This window comes from Elgaria multicarinata, chromosome 10 (assembly GCF_023053635.1).
Source record: "Elgaria multicarinata webbii isolate HBS135686 ecotype San Diego chromosome 10, rElgMul1.1.pri, whole genome shotgun sequence".
NCBI lineage: Eukaryota > Metazoa > Chordata > Lepidosauria > Squamata > Anguidae > Elgaria > Elgaria multicarinata.
The window spans coordinates 52,241,235-52,253,891 of NC_086180.1; positions in this window are offsets into that span (position 1 = coordinate 52,241,235).

Below are 12,657 nucleotides of genomic sequence, written 5' to 3' on the forward strand. Positions count from 1 at the left end.
TTTATGGCGTTTGTATTTGTGTTGTGCCTCGATCAGGAGGGAGAGGCGGGTAACAAAAACAATTATTATTATTATTATTATTATTATTATTATTATTATTTTATCTATGCAACACCTATATGTAGTAGCTTATGCTAGGGATAGTGACGTGGCCAAGACTACCTGGTTTCTTCATATTACCATCAGATACGGAATTTTCACTTTAAGCCATTGGCATCTTTCTATGACATGGATCGGTGACTGAATATAATGCCCTTGTGGTTGGAAGGATGAGTGTGGAAATAGGATATAGATATCAACAGCTGCTTACATATGATTGAGATGGATACATCTAAATTCTGAACTTCCTCCAGACAGCTAGGTAAAGTAAACTTGGAACATTTATAATTGATCTATACAGGAAGCAATGGACATGTTCCTCAACTTTGTTTTGTTTCCTGAGGGACTCAGCTTTGCACATATAGTGAGGTTCCTCCTTCCCAAAGATGTCTTCTAACATGTCCAAACCATAGTTTTCAATTCCAAATGAAAACTACTGGAGCCTTGCAAAATATTGCAGATTCTCCAAAACATGAGGTTATACCCTCTCCCATACCCTTCCAATGAACAGTAGGATGTTATACATGTTTCCTCTGAAGTAAGCCCTATTTTATTCAAAGGGGCTTACTCTCATGTAACCATGATAGGATTACAGAAGAAATTGATTTTTTATTAAATTTTCACCCAAGTTCCGCACTCCAGAATTTGTAATACTACTGAATACAACAAATCTGAAGGTAGGCTTTCAGATTTCCAAAAATGAGGAACTTCACATAGACATTAAAAACTTCTGTCCAAAGTAATGAAGCAAGATTATATAATGAAATATGCGCAAGCCCGTGCCTAAAAGGCAAAAAAGCTTGGCAATCTACCAGCCCAATAAATGTAAAGGGAAGATACCATAACAGAAGTTGTTTCAGATCTGGTGCACACAGCAACTGATGTTCATGGTTGGAAAGTACATATTGTACCTTGTAAATATATATGTAGATTATGGAATTAATTAAGTTCTCCATCAAACTATGATGTTAACTACCTTTAAAGTAATTAGGGAGAATTAAGATTTTACCCAAATGTTTAAATGATTTCATCCTTGCCTACGGGTGTGCAGAGTTTTCCGGTTTCATTTGAAGCTGATGGGAACGCGAGAGCATTGTTTTTTCCAGTCAAGAACCTGGCTCAGCTAGGTCTTTGGATTTGTTCAGAACTCCGTATCTCTCTCTAGCTCATATAATGATTGCTAGGCCAAGAGATCCACAGGGGGAGCTAACATGAGTACCTTTCATATGCAGAAGCTTGCTGAGCTACAAAGCACTCCCAGAACGGAATGGATCTGGCAAGGCATTGCTCAGCATTTTAAATCCAATCCTGTGACGGAGTCCCAGTGTCTAAACATAGGTCCTTTTCAAATGCACTCAAGATTTATTCCCTGTGCCTTGAATAAGTGAAAATGGGTTTTGTTGAAACCTCCTGGGAATTAAATTGATTTACTATAGAATCTCCGCATTGTTTATGGGCTTGATGAAAGCATTAAGCACTTAATGATTCCCAGACTGCTCCAGGTTTTGGACCGGTGGGGGAGGGAGGAGGCTAAAGAGAGAAAAAATGTGGTAAGTGTGAAAATGTTTTCCTTACAGCAAGCTTAATAAACGGGCTTGCTTCAGGTGTTGAACATTGTTATGGCAGTCTAATAATGACTGACCTGCTAGATGCACTTTAAAGACACCTTCTCTTTAAAAAAAATTAAATGAAAAGAAATGCATTGGAAAATTTCATCCCATACAGGTGGACTTTGAAACCTAACCCTTTTCTTTTCATGTCCTTATAATTATCCATCTCTCTTCTTACACTCAGATTCCCCCACAAAAGAAAGTACTCCCATTCGGTTTCACAACCTGTTGACTCTTTGACCACATTTGGGTGGAAGGAAACGTGTAATGAATGGAATTATGCTAAACAAATTAGCCATAATGTGTATGGACTTCAAACTCTGTGACTTGAGTGGTAATAGAGATGGAAGAATCTGTCAATTTTCTCAGTTTCCCATTTTTCCATTCTTAAGTTCAGCTTGCCTTGAACTTCAATAATTTTTATTTTATGATTGCATGAAAATATATAAACATTGTTGTACATATTTCTCTCAATATATGCATTTTGTATGCATTGCTGCCAAATATACACATTTTAGCAAGCTACTTTCCTGATATAATGCATTTTGAACAGTATTTCCCCGAATATATGCATGTTTGTATGGATTTTTTAAAAAACTGAAAAACTTAAATACAAATATCAAAGAATAGCTGAGGCTTGGTTTGGAAAGTTCAAAATTAGATAATTTAATCTTAAAATGTGACCTGAATTATTTTCTCCCCCTGGACTATCTAATGTGTGCCTGTGTGCAGTCATTTTTGTCATATCTCAAAGAAGATACTGTTGAGATGGAAAAGCTACAGCAAAGGGCAGCCAAAATGATCAGTGATAAGAGCAACTCCCTAATGAGGAAAGGATGCAATGTTTGGGGCTTTTTCATTAAGAAAAGCCATCCGCAACCTGGTGCCCTACAGATGTGTTAGGCTATAACTCCATACACATCTGGAGGGCATCAAGGAGGGTAGTTGGGGGGAAGACAAGTAATAGGAGACATGATAGAGATTTATGAAGTCACACATGGTGTGAAAACCTTTTTCTTCTTCTCTTATAACACTAGAACCTAGATGCCATCCAACAAACCTGATTGGCTGGAGATTCAGGGTAGATTAAAGGAAGTACTTCTCCAGAAGAGGATTAGACCAATTCATGGAGAATAAGGCTATCAATGGCTAGTAGTCATGATTATATGCTTTTATAATCAGGCCCGTCATCTTATGATCACCCCATTGTTGAGTAAACTGTCCAGAAGTTCAGACAAATTTTATGTTAAGTTTCTGTTGGAAGATAAGTCCTCAAAAGTAACTTTGGCTGTTGCTAAATTTCTTTAAGTGGCGGCCAGGATTAGAGCTCTCTGTGTATTAGACGAAAGTTGACAATAGCTCTGTCTGATGTTTCATGTTTGATTCTTGTTTTTTCATGGATCTATGGATCGCAATAAAGATGTATGAGGGCTTTCTCTGCTGTGGCACCCCGGTTGTGGAATGAGCTCCCCAGAGAGGTCCGCCTGGTGCCTACACTGTACTCCTTTCGTCGCCAGCTGAAGACCTTTTTATTCACTCAGTATTTTAACACTTAATTTTAACTTAAATTTAAATTATACTGTTTTAACTCTGTATTTTAACCTTATATCAATTTTGCTGCGTGGTTTTATCCTGGTTGTGCTTTTTATATTGTATTTGTATTTGTATTTTTAACTTGTTGGTTGTTTTATGATGGTTTTAATTTTTGTGAACCGCTGTGGCGGAACCCGAAACCACGGGTTCCTGTGTGGTTCGCTGAGTGGTGGTCAAAGACTCTCAAGACACAATTTCTCTCTCCTTAGAAGGTTTATTACGAGCAGCGCTGCAAGGTGGCAGTCTGAGGAAACTGCCCAATAATTTCAGGAAATGTCAACATATTTATAGAGTCAGTTCCCCTTAGATACCATGGCAGAACTTTCTCACCAATCATAATACAGTTCTGAAAATGCAACAACCAATAAGAAGCTAAGCATTTAGGCATGTACAGAGTATGAGTGCTTCTCTGACTAGAAGATATCACAGTTACAGAAAAACAGAAAAACATCTCTATCTGTTATTTTCTTGGTTATCTTTCCTTGCAGGCATCCTCCACCCTCTGACTGCTGGGGTGGACAACGCCTATGTTGTCACATAGTTTCTGCATCAACTTAACTCTAAAAGCAAAAGCAATTGCAGCATTAAAAACAAGGTTTAAAGGAACAGGAAGCCATGAACTTTATGAACTATAGCTAAGGATGATAGGCCATTTTCTCATACCTATGGGCATAGCAAAAGAACCAGCTAAAATTCCGCGACACCGCCCAGAGAGCTTCGGCTATTGGGCGGTATAAAAATGTAATAAATAAAATAAATAAAATAAATAAATATGGTAAATGCTACTTCCAGGATCAGAGACAGCATGCCTATGAATAACAATTGCTGGCGAGTAACAGCAGAAGAGGAACTTATTGGACACTATTTTGAGATTGCTTGATTACTGGCTCTTCACTACAGCACCATGAGATCTTTCTTAAGAAATCTGGCTTAGCAGGAGACAGGGCTACAAGTAACTTTGTTTGTTTGTTTGTTTTTCCAGACTCGGAGCCTGATCTCATCCTAGACCAGGGGTGGCCAACTTGTGGCCCTTCAGATATTTGGCCTACAACTCCCATCATCCTTCACCATTGGCTCTGTTGGCTAGGACAGATGGGAGTTTTACACAAAACATCTGGAGTGTCACTAATTGCCCTAGACAAATCTTGAAACTGGCTTACAGAGCAACCCTATATGTGTTTACTGAGAATTAAGTCCCACTGTGTTCAATGAGGAATTCAGAAAATTGTGCTATTTCCTACCTGTGGATCCCTGATTGCACTCATAACCAAATAAGTTTAGCCACATTCTTATACCTCATTATTCTTTAAATAAAAAATGCCTTAAGATTATAGATATAAGCAAGTCAAAATCATTTTCCATCATCACAAGACATTCTTTCACTTTCAGGAATGTAGTTTTTGCATATTAAAGAGATCAGCCATTGGTGATTTCTCTTCTATCCTACATATCTTTGTCACAGATTCATATAATGCTGTGTTTACAACAGATGGTTCAAAAACCTCTGAAGCAAATTTTGTATTGAAAAAGTTGTTATGAAAAGCTTCTGTATCTCTTTGTGGTTTCATTGTAATGTTTAACTCTTTCTGAATGTACCTCAGATCCAAAGAATTTTCTCTTAAGGCTGTTGATGGTTACAGAAGCCATCTGGCAATTGAATCTACATGACATCTAAAAACTCCAAAATTCAGTGTCTAAAATGTAAGACTTGGACGTTTCAGTCTGTAGTTCACTCACTCACACACACAAGCTTGAGAACCTCACCATAATTTTAAGCCAATTGATATATTCTGTGTAATTAATCATTTTATGGTATCCAGAGTTTTTGCTGAAAATATGTAAATTTGTATTTTAAATTAAGGCTGTGCACAGTCCCCCTGACTCACCTTGGAAGCCATTTCAGAGCCTCCAAAATGCCCCTGATTTGACTTGGAGTGCTTCAGGGAGTTTTGGCCACTGTAGTTTGTGGCCATAGATATACTAAAAGTGAAGAGCCCCTGTGATTACTTTTACTCCTGGCTCTCAGGAGGAGGGCGCATTTGCAGGTAAGTCCTGGTGGCGGGGGAGCCTGGGAGACAGGGGAGGGTGGGTTGGGAGAGGGAAGTGGGTCCGGTGAGTACAATAGATTCACCTGGACTTATGGCTTGCCTTGTGCTGGCTTTCCTGGGTGGGTGTGGGGGAGCAGCCCTGCACTGCCCCGAATCGGCCCAAGGCACCAAAGCTTTGGGAATGATCTGCTTTGGCCTTGGGGCATATCAAGCTGACCTGGTGCCTAATTGGCCCACCTCACTTCAGATCCAAGGAATCAGCCTGAGGGGGTGCACAGCCCTATTTTAAATGCTTTGGTTCTTAAATACATGTTATCTCTCAGTTCTGCATACTTTTATATGATTATAGAACATATGCATAGAGAATTTTAATATCACTTTTAGGGTTGTCTAGTAAAAGTTTTTAATCAGTTAATTCACGGCAGTTTGGAGATGTGCATATTAAATGTTTTTATGTATATATTTTATATATAATTTTCCATGTATTTAATATTTTATATTCTCCAGTTCTCTTGATAAAGACTCACATTGAAATGCATTGGGAGCAACCAATCCAGCTGTCACTTGGGGGGGGGGGTTGGTCCCTGCCCACATTCCCTTGCATGGTACCAGGTGGCGGGTTTACATTAACCCAAAGGAAGAACTTCATTGAACACAAAAATAATGGCACTGTGCAAAGTCTTACACAAGTCAAATTAATGGATGGAGAAGAAGCAAGGCAGGCAGGGAGGAGTGGGCAACATGGCTACCAAATTTGTACCCTTTGCAAGACCAATTCATACCAAAGTCCAGTGCATACAGCAAGCAGGAAGCTGCCACACCAGAGTTCTGGCTTCCCTGGCCTGACGTCTTCCAGCTATGCTGACAGTTAAGGGCATTGTAGTCTTATCTGTTGGACTATGGATTATGAATGTTGTAGTCCAACACATCTGGAGGGCACCATGTTGGGGAAGGCTGCCAGAGATGTTTCTGAGAATCAGTTGTAAGTGTAATGCTATCCACCTCAACAGGAAAAAGTAATTATTGCCATATACTTGGCCAATGCTTCAGATATATATATATATATATATATATATATATATATATATACACACACACACACACACACACACTGTACCAAGCCCAAACAGACTATAGGATTCTGATTATGAACAAGATGATGAATAAATAGATTGCACCAGGAACTTTGGGGCTTAAATTAAGAGCCTCTACATTGGATTCTGTGAATTCTGGATCCTGTTCCTTTGCCAATTCTGCCTTTTATTTCAATCCTATAGATGGCTGTGAAAATAAAAAGTGGGACTTGAGCCAATCTAGTTACAGCAGTATCTGGTGAATGGACCAGGCCAAATGATGAGTCTGTGAGTACCACATTCTGTAGCAACGGGGCAGAGAAGTGATCAGTGCCTTGTGATCAGGAGATAGGAAAAGGAAGGGAACCTCTCGTGCAAGCACTGAGTCATTACTGACTCTTGGAGGGATGCCAGCTTTCGCTGACGTTTTCTTGGCAGGCCTTATAGCGGGGTGGTTTGCCGTTGCCTTCTCCGGCCACTATTACCTTTCCCCCAGCTAACTGGGTACTCATTTTACCGACCTCGGGAGGATGGAAGGCTGAGTCGACCAGAGCCGGCTGCCTGAAACCAGCTTCCGCTGGGATCGAACTCAGGCCGTGGGGAGAGCTTCAGCTGCAGAAACTGCTGCTTTACTGCTCTGTGCCACACAAGGCTCGATCAGGAGATAACCAAGCTCAAAAGCTTGAGATCAATTCCGAACTTAATACCAAATTCCAAAATGCCAATCCAGGCTTGTTAAAAGGATGAGCATTATAAACAGACGCGGTTCAACCAGTGAGCCAACTACCGTATTTCTTCGATTCTAAGACGCCATCGATTGTAAGACGCACACTAATTTCAGTACCACCAATGGAAAAAAAGCTTTGATTCTAAGAAATAATAAATGACCCGCGATTCTAAGATGCACCCTGTTTTTAGAGATGTTTATATGGGGGAAAAAGTGCGTCTTAGAATTGAAGAAATACGGTAATTATAAAAAAAATGGCAGCATCCCTACATGTAACACAGAACAGAGATGAATAATGTGTGGTTTCTCAGAAGTCTTCCAGCACCTTTCTCAAACCTGGTGCCCTCTAGATGTGTGTGGACAGCCATTAGCCAGCTGGGTCTGGGTGATGTGGGTTGCAATCCATCACATCTGGGGGCACTGGTTTGGAGAAGGCTGCTTTACAGAGACAGGAACCTTTACAGGTCTTCAAACTTTGTACAACAGTCAAAAATCCTAGTAATACTGCTGCAAGTGGGATGTCAAGAGCATAAAACTGAGCAAGTGGACAGTGCTTAATAGGTAAGGCAGATGTCATACTGCAAAGCATGAATCCTGTATCTTCTTCATCCAGCCCCCTCAAGCCCCATAGAAAACGTAAAATAGTACTTACTTGTTGTCCAGATTTGATTTCTTCAGCCAATTCCGCATGTCAATAGAGGATGAGCCTTTGCTGTCTTCCTAGGATTGTGTGTTTGTACTTGTGGTCTTTAATCTCATTATGCTCACTAATATAAAAATCTGAAAATCATTGTTAAGGGGACATTTGGCAATCTGACATGTATAAGTGTAGACAGAATCAAGTAAAATGTGAACCGATAATACCTTGAGACATTTCCTATGTCACTTTTCTTTGATAGTTATAGTCAATGGTTATAACACATTGGATTACATAGACCATCCAATCCTCAACACAATTAAGCAGAAGTTCTTGGATATGAGCCAGTTTAATCCCACTACAGTCCAGTAGAACTGAATTAATTTAAAGCGAAGAGCTTCAGCTTAACTGGGATGGGGATAAGTCTGGCCTCATAATTGCTCTATTTTTTTTTTCCCAGAGAGTGCAGAACCTTTAATGCGTGTTAGTGATTCTTTACACAAAACATCTGTAACACTTTTCTAAAAAATTATAAATGCTTTGGGATTGGGGACTCCAGCTGTTGCCTAACTAAAGGAATCCCCATGACATCAGCAGTCAGGAATTAAGTTTCATTTACCCCTTTTGCCATGGTAAAAAAAGAAAGAAAGAAAAGTCAACATGATCCAGATGGTCGTTCTGGGTATTAGAGTGCGCCTGCTTTGTGACTGTGGCCTGAGACACAAACCCTCTCTTTATAGTGCTGAAAGAATTGATTTCACCCTGCTTTCCAGAGAGGTAAAGAACCGAAGAAAGCAAAAATCTTCCATTACTCTTAAGGGTGGAGTACCATCTAAATGGCTTTATTGTTCTTCAAAATTCACAGGCTAAAAATATGATGTCATGTCATTTTCAGAGATGCCAAATCTTTAAGAAATAATATATCACAACTTCAAGCTTAGGTTGTTAAGCAAAATCACATTGAAATGCTATTTTCATTCTCGGATCCGGATTTGGTCATACATAGAGTAAACCCATTGAAATCAATGAGACTTAACTTAGTCAGGATTCGAAGTATGATTAAGTCTGGAATTATTATTTTTTAAGTTCCTTGTTGATTTATTTTTAGTACCACCAAATGCCACAACAAGACTCACTAATGGGTTAAGGGGCCCTTGGGAGAATGGCACTGGGCACTTTGTGGGTTTTACCATATTGTGCCTACAACTGGGAGGTGTATAAAACTGGGGCAGTGTTGTACAAATAAAAGACACCTGAAGTAGTTACAACTTAATCCAGGAATGAAAAATACTCTCACAAAAGAAAGGTAAGAGCAGATGTGCTGTTACAGCTAACTAACAGCTGCCAGCCCCTCTGGTGCTTTTGAGCCTTCAGTAGTAACCCCTTCTGCTTTCCCTCTGGAACTGACATGAGTTTGGGAAAACATTTCTTTCAAGCAAATTTACCCAGTGTCAATTTGCTTAGGAAAAATAATAATCAAGTAACGTGCCTTGTTTTTAAAAACAATATTCATTAGTACTGAGAGTGTTGGATTTAGTGATTTGAGAGGGAGCAGAGGGACATGGTGTAAAGCACTGAAGTCGGCATGTAAAAAATATTATTGCCTTACAATTTTATCAAGAAGACTAAACATTTAGGGTTGTTTTTTTTTTAGTTGTAGTTGATATTACATAGAATCATGGAGCTGGGAAATGACATGAAAGGGAAACTAGTCCAACCTCCTGCAGATGCAGAAAACCCACTGCTCCAGCATTCCTGATAGGTGACCATCTAACCTCAGTTTGAAAACCTATCAAAGTCCAAAGCAGTCTTTCCCACTATCAAACAGCTCACACCATCAGTTTAGTGACGGTCCCCTTTCTTGTGATTTGCACCTGTCAGTTCGGGTCCTATCTCTGGAGCAACAGAAAACAAATTTGTGTCTTCACCTAAATGACAGTCCTTCAGATACTTGACGATAGTTATCATATCTTCTCTGCTAAACATACTCAACTCCTTCAAGCTGTCTTCGTAGGACTTGGTCTCCAGAACCCTCACCAACTTTGTCACCCTCTTCTGAGACATGTTTGAAAGATCTATTTGTGAAAGGAGCAAAATGTGAGATGGAAAGAGGGCACTCAAATATGTCATAGTAGACAGTCTCTATGGGTTCTGCCTACACATTATGCCACCCTGTGAGATTCCACTCCCTGGGAAGACAATGCATCAAGAAATGCAGCTGGACCCGTCTTGTTCTCACTGTAAATGTGCTCTTCTCCAAGTAGAGATGGACAAATCTATCAATCTGGGTTTCTCTCAGCTGCTCATTTTTTCCAGTCTTAAGTTTGGTTCATCGGGAAGTATTGCCGGTCTTAAATTCAGTACATCCCAAACTTTGAGAATTTTTATTTTAAAAGTTTGCCCAACAGAGCAGTACAATCCTGTGCATGTTTAGACAGAAAAATGTTCTTCAACTCCCAGCATGTCCCCCCAGCCACCCATGCCAGCAGGGGCATGCTGCGAGTTTTAGGACTTTTTTTTCTGTGTAAATAAATATGCATAGGATTGCGCCCTTAATCCATATCCTTATTTGACTACACACTTCTTGTAAAAGAATGTGGTTTGGAAATTATTGTCATCTGGATATGAGTGCCACAGTGATAACATCTGTTTATAATTATCTTGTTGATGAATTAGGAACAGGATGTCCTGGCTGCTGAGGATCCAGTACAGTGACTGGCATGAGGGCATTACTGATCTAGATGGCATGGTCTTCTCACTCTCAACACACCTGCAGCATATAATAATGGCATCAAAATATTGTGGAGGAATCTGGATTCCTTTGAAGTCATGGATCAAGTTCCTCTCAATGCCAGCAAAGACAGAGATTCACCTGAAGAGTGTTGTAGGATTTGAGGCTGAGTTTCAGAATTTACTGATATAAACGAGCCTTTTGTTTACAAAGCACAGGGTAAGTTGCTCTGAGCAAGGAACCAAATTGACAGAAGCTGTGAAATTGTCTACCCACATCAGAGGAAAGGAATTGGCATTAAGCAGGAAGTGCTGCAAGGCTCAAAGCATGGGCATGAAAAATTCTATGGCAAACCAGAGATTCATTGCCAGCTGCATAAGCTACTGGAAGAACTCCCACAGAAACCTCCCTCAGGTTATCAGGAAGTGAAAAACCGCAATGCTCTTGAAAAATCTAATCTGTCACCAGCCAGATTGCCAAATTGCTGATGCAATGAAACTTATGTAGGTAAGCAACTGCATGTATAGGGTACAGGGTTAGAGAAGTAAAAGAAAGAGAACATGAGAGGATGTCAGAAGACAAACACCTCGAAGTTTGGACAAAGTCTCAGGTGCATCTGCACTGAACCAGTATGGCATTCTTAAATACATCAAGTTGTATAAAGACCCAGTGATGTCAGTGGAGTCTACTTTCGAGTAGAGTGGTTATTGGGCTGGCCGAAGAGGCATTGGACACTTAAGGCAGGAAGACGTAAGCATGTAAGTGGAGCAGTGCTGAATCAGATGAAGGTCCATCTAGTCAAGCATTCACACAGTGGCTAACCAGCTGTTGACCAGGAACCAATAAGCAGGAGGTGAATGCATCGGCACCCTCCCGCCCATGTTCCCCAGCAGCTGGTGTATAGAGGCATACTGCCTCTGATAATGGAAGTAGCTTAGATGCATCAGGACTACAGCCATTAATAGCCCTCTCCTCCAGTAATTTGTCTAATTCCCTTTTAAAGCCATCCAAATAGGTGGCCATCACTTCATCTTGTGGAAGTGAATTCTATAGTCTAACTAAAGCTCCTTTCATCTGTCCTGAATCTCCCACCAATCAGCTTCATGGGATGACCCTGGGTTCTACTATTATGAGAGAGGGAGAAAAAATGTCTCCCTTTCCATGCCCTCTAGATGTTTCCAGCTCAGAAACCCCAGCAGCAGCAGCCAGCATGGCCAATGGTAAAGGATGGGAACAATAGTCCAAAACATCTGGAGGATACCAGATTACCTACCCCTGATTTAAGGCATAACTTCTGGCCAGGGGAATCCATATGCAATAAGGGCTGGACCTTAGATCCACCCATAGAGCAGCAGGTGATGAAGCAGCAGCAGCAAACTCTATTTTATTCCTGCAGTCATGATGGTACTATGATTTCAATGAGTTTGAAATGCAAAACTGCACAACCTCAGAGAATAATTTTATTTTTATTCAGGGTTGGCAGACAGTTTTGTTGCTCTTCAGGCATGTCAGGCATAGAGAAGCAAGTGTAAACATTGAATGGTGTTTTGATGATGATGTTGGGAAAGAAAGATGTTAGTTGTGTAACACACATGAATGTCCTAAAATTACCTAGCTGCACTACTGAGGCAACAGCTTCCTATGCATAGATCTCAAGCGATCTGGAACTAATCTGAGAGCAGGGGCAGGGGAAAGAGGGCAGCTTCAAAATGATACTAAAATGATAGGGAACTTTAATGAAATAGTAAATTCCCTATCACATTTCAATGGATAACTTCCCTGGGGCAGTGAAAGAACAACAAAACATAATCAAACAACAATATAATAAATTATCCACACTAAACATCGTACATAATATTCACTGTCGGTAATTACACTCAGACGAACCATACAGTATTAACAAAATACTGTACAAAATATGGAATATCTGTTACCTGTACTCGTCATGTCCATCTAACCCAACATTCTCCAAATAATAGAATAAGTTAATAAGAGAAGGAGCGTAAGGTGGAATGGTAGGTGGAGTCAGAGTGAGAAACAGCTAGGGCGTGTCAATCAAGAGGAGTTAGAGGAAAGAGTAAAAAGGAGCAGATAAAAATGCTGGTAATCAAGGTGGTAGAAGGGGTAGTCAGATATGTT